The sequence below is a fragment of the Triturus cristatus genome, chromosome 4_1 (genome assembly GCF_964204655.1).
Source record: "Triturus cristatus chromosome 4_1, aTriCri1.1, whole genome shotgun sequence".
Classification (NCBI taxonomy): domain Eukaryota; kingdom Metazoa; phylum Chordata; class Amphibia; order Caudata; family Salamandridae; genus Triturus; species Triturus cristatus.
The window spans coordinates 107,413,604-107,421,103 of NC_140585.1; the positions used below are offsets into that span (position 1 = coordinate 107,413,604).

A 7,500-nucleotide genomic window follows, 5' to 3' on the forward strand; every position below is an offset into this window, starting at 1 on the left:
TAAGGAACAGAGGCTCCTGGAGATGCCGGGGATTGAACCCGGGACCTCATACATGCGAAGCATGCGCTCTACCACTGAGCTACATCCCCACTTTTGCACTCGAGCTGTTTGATGGATGCAAGGAATCCCTGAAACCCAGGGACTGCAAAGTCTCGATCATAATCAATGGAAGGTATTGTTTGAATAAAAGTGAAATATATGGAAATCGAAGCACAAAATCCTTCGAGCCGGATTTGAACCAGCGACCTAAGGATGTCTGACTTTATGCTACAGTCCTCCGCTCTACCAACTGAGCTATCGAAGGAGTGGCTGAAGTATCTTTCAGCGCTGTAATTATCTCTCGCTCAAGAAAGGTTGTGGGGGTGGGGATCAGGAGCAGATCGATGAAAATCATGAACATTACCTGCAGCTCCCTCTCAAAGTCACCAGTTCTTAGAGCACACTGTAAGGTACGTCTTATCACCCCAAAGGAGGATTTCAGACCAAAGTTCATGTTCTGTCTTGGCTTGGGGATAAGCAGGGGTGCTCCAAATTTCAATTTTACAGAAAGGAAAGGAACTTTGATACAAAGACCTTGGGCAGCATTGGTGGCAAATGGATGGCTGCGCGGAACCATGAAAGAAATGACAGAAAGTTATGGGAGTCATTACTACGCACCCAGCATCAAGAACGTGCATTTTGGATGCATTTTCAAAAGGAAAGAGAACGGAAAAATCTGTAGATTGAAGGTGATTGAGATAAACAAAATATTCCGTTTTTCTAAAAGCTACTGTAAAGAGTCTCTGGTTTAGAAGAAGAACCCTTACCAATGATCAAGAGAGATGCGACAGATTTCTATCATCAAAGCATTATGGTTGTCAAGATGAATCATCACTTTGATGTCTTCAACAAGTAGGATTCTTTTGATCTATAATCATCAAAAATGAGATAGCCCCATTTCATGGGATTTTTCAAGGCAAACGTCTGACAGATTAAGCGGGGTCCTCATCCCGGTTGGAGGACATATCTCTTCCTTCATCATGATGCCAGCCTAGCTTTCGGCCCAAAATCCAAGGTAAGCATGGCAAAAGTCTGGAGATGCCGGGGATTGAACCCGGGGCCTCATACATGCAAAGCATGCGCTCTACCACTGAGCTACATCCCCACTTCTGCAAGGTTTGACTGTATGATTGGAAACCCTGCATTGAACCGACGGCCACATCACCCCATTCGACTCTGCAGTATACAATGTCAGTCAGGAAAATCCTTCAGCCTTGTACCTGGATGATCTTCATGGTCTTATGTACAGATGCCTATATGCAGCCTTCTTAGCGCAGTAGGCAGCGCGTCAGTCTCATAATCTGAAGGTCCTGAGTTCGATCCTCAGAGAGGGCATTTATTTCCTTCTTTTGGAATGCAAAATTCTCCGATTTTCTTGAAATGCGCAAACTATGCCTAGTTCAAAGATTTTTCCAAAGCAAATGTCTGACTATTTAAGTGGGGCTCTCACCCCAACTGCATGACAAACTTCTTCTTTCTGCATGATGGCAGGCTAGCCTTCTGGAAAAAAGCCAAGATAAGGAACAGAGGCTCCTGGAGATGCCGGGGATTGAACCCGGGACCTCATACATGCAAAGCATGCGCTCTACCACTGAGCTACATCCCCACTTTTGCACTCGAGCTGTTTGATGGATGCAAGGAATCCCTGAAACCCAGGGACTGCAAAGTCTCGATCATAATCAATGGAAGGTATTGTTTGAATAAAAGTGAAAGATATGGAAATCGAAGCAAAAAATCCTTCGAGCCGGATTTGAACCAGCGACCTAAGGATGTCTGACTTTATGCTACAGTCCTCCGCTCTACCAACTGAGCTATCGAAGGAGTGGCTGAAGTATCTTTCAGCGCTGTAATTATCTCTCGCTCAAGAAAGGTTGTGGGGGTGGGGATCAGGAGCAGATCGATGAAAATCATGAACATTACCTGCAGCTCCCTCTCAAAGTCACCAGTTCTTAGAGCACACTGTAAGGTACGTCTTATCACCCCAAAGGAGGATTTCAGACCAAAGTTCATGTTCTGTCTTGGCTTGGGGATAAGCAGGGGTGCTCCAAATTTCAATTTTACAGAAAGGAAAGGAACTTTGATACAAAGACCTTGGGCAGCATTGGTGGCAAATGGATGGCTGCGCGGAACCATGAAAGAAATGACAGAAAGTTATGGGAGTCATTACTACGCACCCAGCATCAAGAACGTGCATTTTGGATGCATTTTCAAAAGGAAAGAGAACGGAAAAATCTGTAGATTGAAGGTGATTGAGATAAACAAAATATTCCGTTTTTCTAAAAGCTACTGTAAAGAGTCTCTGGTTTAGAAGAAGAACCCTTACCAATGATCAAGAGAGATGCGACAGATTTCTATCATCAAAGCATTATGGTTGTCAAGATGAATCATCACTTTGATGTCTTCAACAAGTAGGATTCTTTTGATCTATAATCATCAAAAATGAGATAGCCCCATTTCATGGGATTTTTCAAGGCAAACGTCTGACAGATTAAGCGGGGTCCTCATCCCGGTTGGAGGACATATCTCTTCCTTCATCATGATGCCAGCCTAGCTTTCGGCCCAAAATCCAAGGTAAGCATGGCAAAAGTCTGGAGATGCCGGGGATTGAACCCGGGGCCTCATACATGCAAAGCATGCACTCTTCCACTGAGCTACATCCCCACTTCTGCAAGGTTTGACTGTATGATTGGAAACCCTGCATTGAACCGACGGCCACATCACCCCATTCGACTCTGCAGTATACAATGTCAGTCAGGAAAATCCTTCAGCCTTGTACCTGGATGATCTTCATGGTCTTATGTACAGATGCCTATATACAGCCTTCTTAGCGCAGTAGGCAGCGCGTCAGTCTCATAATCTGAAGGTCCTGAGTTCGATCCTCAGAGAGGGCATTTATTTCCTTCTTTTGGAATGCAAAATTCTCCGATTTTCTTGAAATGCGCAAACTATGCCTAGTTCAAAGATTTTTCCAAAGCAAATGTCTGACTATTTAAGTGGGGCTCTCACCCCAACTGCATGACAAACTTCTTCTTTCTGCATGATGGCAGGCTAGCCTTCTGGAAAAAAGCCAAGATAAGGAACAGAGGCTCCTGGAGATGCCGGGGATTGAACCCGGGACCTCATACATGCGAAGCATGCGCTCTACCACTGAGCTACATCCCCACTTTTGCACTCGAGCTGTTTGATGGATGCAAGGAATCCCTGAAACCCAGGGACTGCAAAGTCTCGATCATAATCAATGGAAGGTATTGTTTGAATAAAAGTGAAATATATGGAAATCGAAGCACAAAATCCTTCGAGCCGGATTTGAACCAGCGACCTAAGGATGTCTGACTTTATGCTACAGTCCTCCGCTCTACCAACTGAGCTATCGAAGGAGTGGCTGAAGTATCTTTCAGCGCTGTAATTATCTCTCGCTCAAGAAAGGTTGTGGGGGTGGGGATCAGGAGCAGATCGATGAAAATCATGAACATTACCTGCAGCTCCCTCTCAAAGTCACCAGTTCTTAGAGCACACTGTAAGGTACGTCTTATCACCCCAAAGGAGGATTTCAGACCAAAGTTCATGTTCTGTCTTGGCTTGGGGATAAGCAGGGGTGCTCCAAATTTCAATTTTACAGAAAGGAAAGGAACTTTGATACAAAGACCTTGGGCAGCATTGGTGGCAAATGGATGGCTGCGCGGAACCATGAAAGAAATGACAGAAAGTTATGGGAGTCATTACTACGCACCCAGCATCAAGAACGTGCATTTTGGATGCATTTTCAAAAGGAAAGAGAACGGAAAAATCTGTAGATTGAAGGTGATTGAGATAAACAAAATATTCCGTTTTTCTAAAAGCTACTGTAAAGAGTCTCTGGTTTAGAAGAAGAACCCTTACCAATGATCAAGAGAGATGCGACAGATTTCTATCATCAAAGCATTATGGTTGTCAAGATGAATCATCACTTTGATGTCTTCAACAAGTAGGATTCTTTTGATCTATAATCATCAAAAATGAGATAGCCCCATTTCATGGGATTTTTCAAGGCAAACGTCTGACAGATTAAGCGGGGTCCTCATCCCGGTTGGAGGACATATCTCTTCCTTCATCATGATGCCAGCCTAGCTTTCGGCCCAAAATCCAAGGTAAGCATGGCAAAAGTCTGGAGATGCCGGGGATTGAACCCGGGGCCTCATACATGCAAAGCATGCGCTCTACCACTGAGCTACATCCCCACTTCTGCAAGGTTTGACTGTATGATTGGAAACCCTGCATTGAACCGACGGCCACATCACCCCATTCGACTCTGCAGTATACAATGTCAGTCAGGAAAATCCTTCAGCCTTGTACCTGGATGATCTTCATGGTCTTATGTACAGATGCCTATATACAGCCTTCTTAGCGCAGTAGGCAGCGCGTCAGTCTCATAATCTGAAGGTCCTGAGTTCGATCCTCAGAGAGGGCATTTATTTCCTTCTTTTGGAATGCAAAATTCTCCGATTTTCTTGAAATGCGCAAACTATGCCTAGTTCAAAGATTTTTCCAAAGCAAATGTCTGACTATTTAAGTGGGGCTCTCACCCCAACTGCATGACAAACTTCTTCTTTCTGCATGATGGCAGGCTAGCCTTCTGGAAAAAAGCCAAGATAAGGAACAGAGGCTCCTGGAGATGCCGGGGATTGAACCCGGGACCTCATACATGCGAAGCATGCGCTCTACCACTGAGCTACATCCCCACTTTTGCACTCGAGCTGTTTGATGGATGCAAGGAATCCCTGAAACCCAGGGACTGCAAAGTCTCGATCATAATCAATGGAAGGTATTGTTTGAATAAAAGTGAAATATATGGAAATCGAAGCACAAAATCCTTCGAGCCGGATTTGAACCAGCGACCTAAGGATGTCTGACTTTATGCTACAGTCCTCCGCTCTACCAACTGAGCTATCGAAGGAGTGGCTGAAGTATCTTTCAGCGCTGTAATTATCTCTCGCTCAAGAAAGGTTGTGGGGGTGGGGATCAGGAGCAGATCGATGAAAATCATGAACATTACCTGCAGCTCCCTCTCAAAGTCACCAGTTCTTAGAGCACACTGTAAGGTACGTCTTATCACCCCAAAGGAGGATTTCAGACCAAAGTTCATGTTCTGTCTTGGCTTGGGGATAAGCAGGGGTGCTCCAAATTTCAATTTTACAGAAAGGAAAGGAACTTTGATACAAAGACCTTGGGCAGCATTGGTGGCAAATGGATGGCTGCGCGGAACCATGAAAGAAATGACAGAAAGTTATGGGAGTCATTACTACGCACCCAGCATCAAGAACGTGCATTTTGGATGCATTTTCAAAAGGAAAGAGAACGGAAAAATCTGTAGATTGAAGGTGATTGAGATAAACAAAATATTCCGTTTTTCTAAAAGCTACTGTAAAGAGTCTCTGGTTTAGAAGAAGAACCCTTACCAATGATCAAGAGAGATGCGACAGATTTCTATCATCAAAGCATTATGGTTGTCAAGATGAATCATCACTTTGATGTCTTCAACAAGTAGGATTCTTTTGATCTATAATCATCAAAAATGAGATAGCCCCATTTCATGGGATTTTTCAAGGCAAACGTCTGACAGATTAAGCGGGGTCCTCATCCCGGTTGGAGGACATATCTCTTCCTTCATCATGATGCCAGCCTAGCTTTCGGCCCAAAATCCAAGGTAAGCATGGCAAAAGTCTGGAGATGCCGGGGATTGAACCCGGGGCCTCATACATGCAAAGCATGCGCTCTACCACTGAGCTACATCCCCACTTCTGCAAGGTTTGACTGTATGATTGGAAACCCTGCATTGAACCGACGGCCACATCACCCCATTCGACTCTGCAGTATACAATGTCAGTCAGGAAAATCCTTCGGCCATGAAATGGATGATCTTCATGGTCTTATGTACAGATGCCTATATACAGCCTTCTTAGCGCAGTAGGCAGCGCGTCAGTCTCATAATCTGAAGGTCCTGAGTTCGATCCTCAGAGAGGGCATTTATTTCCTTCTTTTGGAATGCAAAATTCTCCGATTTTCTTGAAATGCACAAACTATGCCTAGTTCAAAGATTTTTCCAAAGCAAATGTCTGACTATTTAAGTGGGGCTCTCACCCCAACTGCATGACAAACTTCTTCTTTCTGCATGATGGCAGGCTAGCCTTCTGGAAAAAAGCCAAGATAAGGAACAGAGGCTCCTGGAGATGCCGGGGATTGAACCCGGGACCTCATACATGCAAGGCATGCGCTCTACCACTGAGCCACATCCCCACTTTTGCACTCGAGCTGTTTGATGGATGCAAGGAATCCCTGAAACCCAGGGACTGCAAAGTCTCGATCATAATCAATGGAAGGTATTGTTTGAATAAAAGTGAAAGATATGGAAATCGAAGCAAAAAATCCTTCGAGCCGGATTTGAACCAGCGACCTAAGGATGTCTGACTTTATGCTACAGTCCTCCGCTCTACCAACTGAGCTATCGAAGGAGTGGCTGAAGTATCTTTCAGCGCTGTAATTATCTCTCGCTCAAGAAAGGTTGTGGGGGTGGGGATCAGGAGCAGATCGATGAAAATCATGAACATTACCTGCAGCTCCCTCTCAAAGTCACCAGTTCTTAGAGCACACTGTAAGGTACGTCTTATCACCCCAAAGGAGGATTTCAGACCAAAGTTCATGTTCTGTCTTGGCTTGGGGATAAGCAGGGGTGCTCCAAATTTCAATTTTACAGAAAGGAAAGGAACTTTGATACAAAGACCTTGGGCAGCATTGGTGGCAAATGGATGGCTGCGCGGAACCATGAAAGAAATGACAGAAAGTTATGGGAGTCATTACTACGCACCCAGCATCAAGAAAGTGCATTTTGGATGCATTTTCAAAAGGAAAGAGAACGGAAAAATCTGTAGATTGAAGGTGATTGAGATAAACAAAATATTCCGTTTTTCTAAAAGCTACTGTAAAGAGTCTCTGGTTTAGAAGAAGAACCCTTACCAATGATCAAGAGAGATGCGACAGATTTCTATCATCAAAGCATTATGGTTGTCAAGATGAATCATCACTTTGATGTCTTCAACAAGTAGGATTCTTTTGATCTATAATCATCAAAAATGAGATAGCCCCATTTCATGGGATTTTTCAAGGCAAACGTCTGACAGATTAAGCGGGGTCCTCATCCCGGTTGGAGGACATATCTCTTCCTTCATCATGATGCCAGCCTAGCTTTCGGCCCAAAATCCAAGGTAAGCATGGCAAAAGTCTGGAGATGCCGGGGATTGAACCCGGGGCCTCATACATGCAAAGCATGCGCTCTACCACTGAGCTACATCCCCACTTCTGCAAGGTTTGACTGTATGATTGGAAACCCTGCATTGAACCGACGGCCACATCACCCCATTCGACTCTGCAGTATACAATGTCAGTCAGGAAAATCCTTCAGCCTTGTACCTGGATGATCTTCATGGT

The 7,500-nt window shown here is 44.6% G+C and overlaps 18 non-coding genes across 18 annotated transcripts; 4 read left to right on the forward strand and 14 right to left on the reverse strand.

The window, feature by feature from the left end:
- Positions 1-17: 17 nt before the first annotated feature.
- TRNAA-CGC (transfer RNA alanine (anticodon CGC)) lies at positions 18-89 on the reverse strand. Its single transcript has one exon. It is a non-coding gene; the product is annotated as a tRNA-Ala (tRNA).
- A 129-nt stretch (positions 90-218) lies between these two features.
- TRNAY-GUA (transfer RNA tyrosine (anticodon GUA)) lies at positions 219-304 on the reverse strand. The gene is given in 2 exon segments: positions 219-254; positions 268-304. It is a non-coding gene; the product is annotated as a tRNA-Tyr (tRNA).
- A 768-nt stretch (positions 305-1,072) lies between these two features.
- On the reverse strand, positions 1,073-1,144 carry TRNAA-UGC (transfer RNA alanine (anticodon UGC)). Its single transcript has one exon. It is a non-coding gene; the product is annotated as a tRNA-Ala (tRNA).
- A 157-nt stretch (positions 1,145-1,301) lies between these two features.
- Positions 1,302-1,374, forward strand: TRNAM-CAU (transfer RNA methionine (anticodon CAU)). Its single transcript has one exon. It is a non-coding gene; the product is annotated as a tRNA-Met (tRNA).
- Positions 1,375-1,573: 199 nt separating this feature from the next.
- TRNAA-UGC (transfer RNA alanine (anticodon UGC)) lies at positions 1,574-1,645 on the reverse strand. Its single transcript has one exon. It is a non-coding gene; the product is annotated as a tRNA-Ala (tRNA).
- A 129-nt stretch (positions 1,646-1,774) lies between these two features.
- Positions 1,775-1,860, reverse strand: TRNAY-GUA (transfer RNA tyrosine (anticodon GUA)). Its single transcript is given in 2 exon segments — positions 1,775-1,810; positions 1,824-1,860. It is a non-coding gene; the product is annotated as a tRNA-Tyr (tRNA).
- Positions 1,861-2,857: 997 nt separating this feature from the next.
- Positions 2,858-2,930, forward strand: TRNAM-CAU (transfer RNA methionine (anticodon CAU)). Its single transcript has one exon. It is a non-coding gene; the product is annotated as a tRNA-Met (tRNA).
- A 199-nt stretch (positions 2,931-3,129) lies between these two features.
- Positions 3,130-3,201, reverse strand: TRNAA-CGC (transfer RNA alanine (anticodon CGC)). Its single transcript has one exon. It is a non-coding gene; the product is annotated as a tRNA-Ala (tRNA).
- A 129-nt stretch (positions 3,202-3,330) lies between these two features.
- TRNAY-GUA (transfer RNA tyrosine (anticodon GUA)) lies at positions 3,331-3,416 on the reverse strand. The gene is given in 2 exon segments: positions 3,331-3,366; positions 3,380-3,416. It is a non-coding gene; the product is annotated as a tRNA-Tyr (tRNA).
- Positions 3,417-4,184: 768 nt separating this feature from the next.
- TRNAA-UGC (transfer RNA alanine (anticodon UGC)) lies at positions 4,185-4,256 on the reverse strand. The gene has a single exon. It is a non-coding gene; the product is annotated as a tRNA-Ala (tRNA).
- A 157-nt stretch (positions 4,257-4,413) lies between these two features.
- TRNAM-CAU (transfer RNA methionine (anticodon CAU)) lies at positions 4,414-4,486 on the forward strand. Its single transcript has one exon. It is a non-coding gene; the product is annotated as a tRNA-Met (tRNA).
- Positions 4,487-4,685: 199 nt separating this feature from the next.
- TRNAA-CGC (transfer RNA alanine (anticodon CGC)) lies at positions 4,686-4,757 on the reverse strand. The gene has a single exon. It is a non-coding gene; the product is annotated as a tRNA-Ala (tRNA).
- A 129-nt stretch (positions 4,758-4,886) lies between these two features.
- Positions 4,887-4,972, reverse strand: TRNAY-GUA (transfer RNA tyrosine (anticodon GUA)). Its single transcript is given in 2 exon segments — positions 4,887-4,922; positions 4,936-4,972. It is a non-coding gene; the product is annotated as a tRNA-Tyr (tRNA).
- A 768-nt stretch (positions 4,973-5,740) lies between these two features.
- Positions 5,741-5,812, reverse strand: TRNAA-UGC (transfer RNA alanine (anticodon UGC)). Its single transcript has one exon. It is a non-coding gene; the product is annotated as a tRNA-Ala (tRNA).
- A 156-nt stretch (positions 5,813-5,968) lies between these two features.
- On the forward strand, positions 5,969-6,041 carry TRNAM-CAU (transfer RNA methionine (anticodon CAU)). The gene has a single exon. It is a non-coding gene; the product is annotated as a tRNA-Met (tRNA).
- Positions 6,042-6,240: 199 nt separating this feature from the next.
- Positions 6,241-6,312, reverse strand: TRNAA-UGC (transfer RNA alanine (anticodon UGC)). The gene has a single exon. It is a non-coding gene; the product is annotated as a tRNA-Ala (tRNA).
- Positions 6,313-6,441: 129 nt separating this feature from the next.
- TRNAY-GUA (transfer RNA tyrosine (anticodon GUA)) lies at positions 6,442-6,527 on the reverse strand. The gene is given in 2 exon segments: positions 6,442-6,477; positions 6,491-6,527. It is a non-coding gene; the product is annotated as a tRNA-Tyr (tRNA).
- A 768-nt stretch (positions 6,528-7,295) lies between these two features.
- Positions 7,296-7,367, reverse strand: TRNAA-UGC (transfer RNA alanine (anticodon UGC)). Its single transcript has one exon. It is a non-coding gene; the product is annotated as a tRNA-Ala (tRNA).
- Between the last annotated feature and the right edge of the window lie 133 nt (positions 7,368-7,500).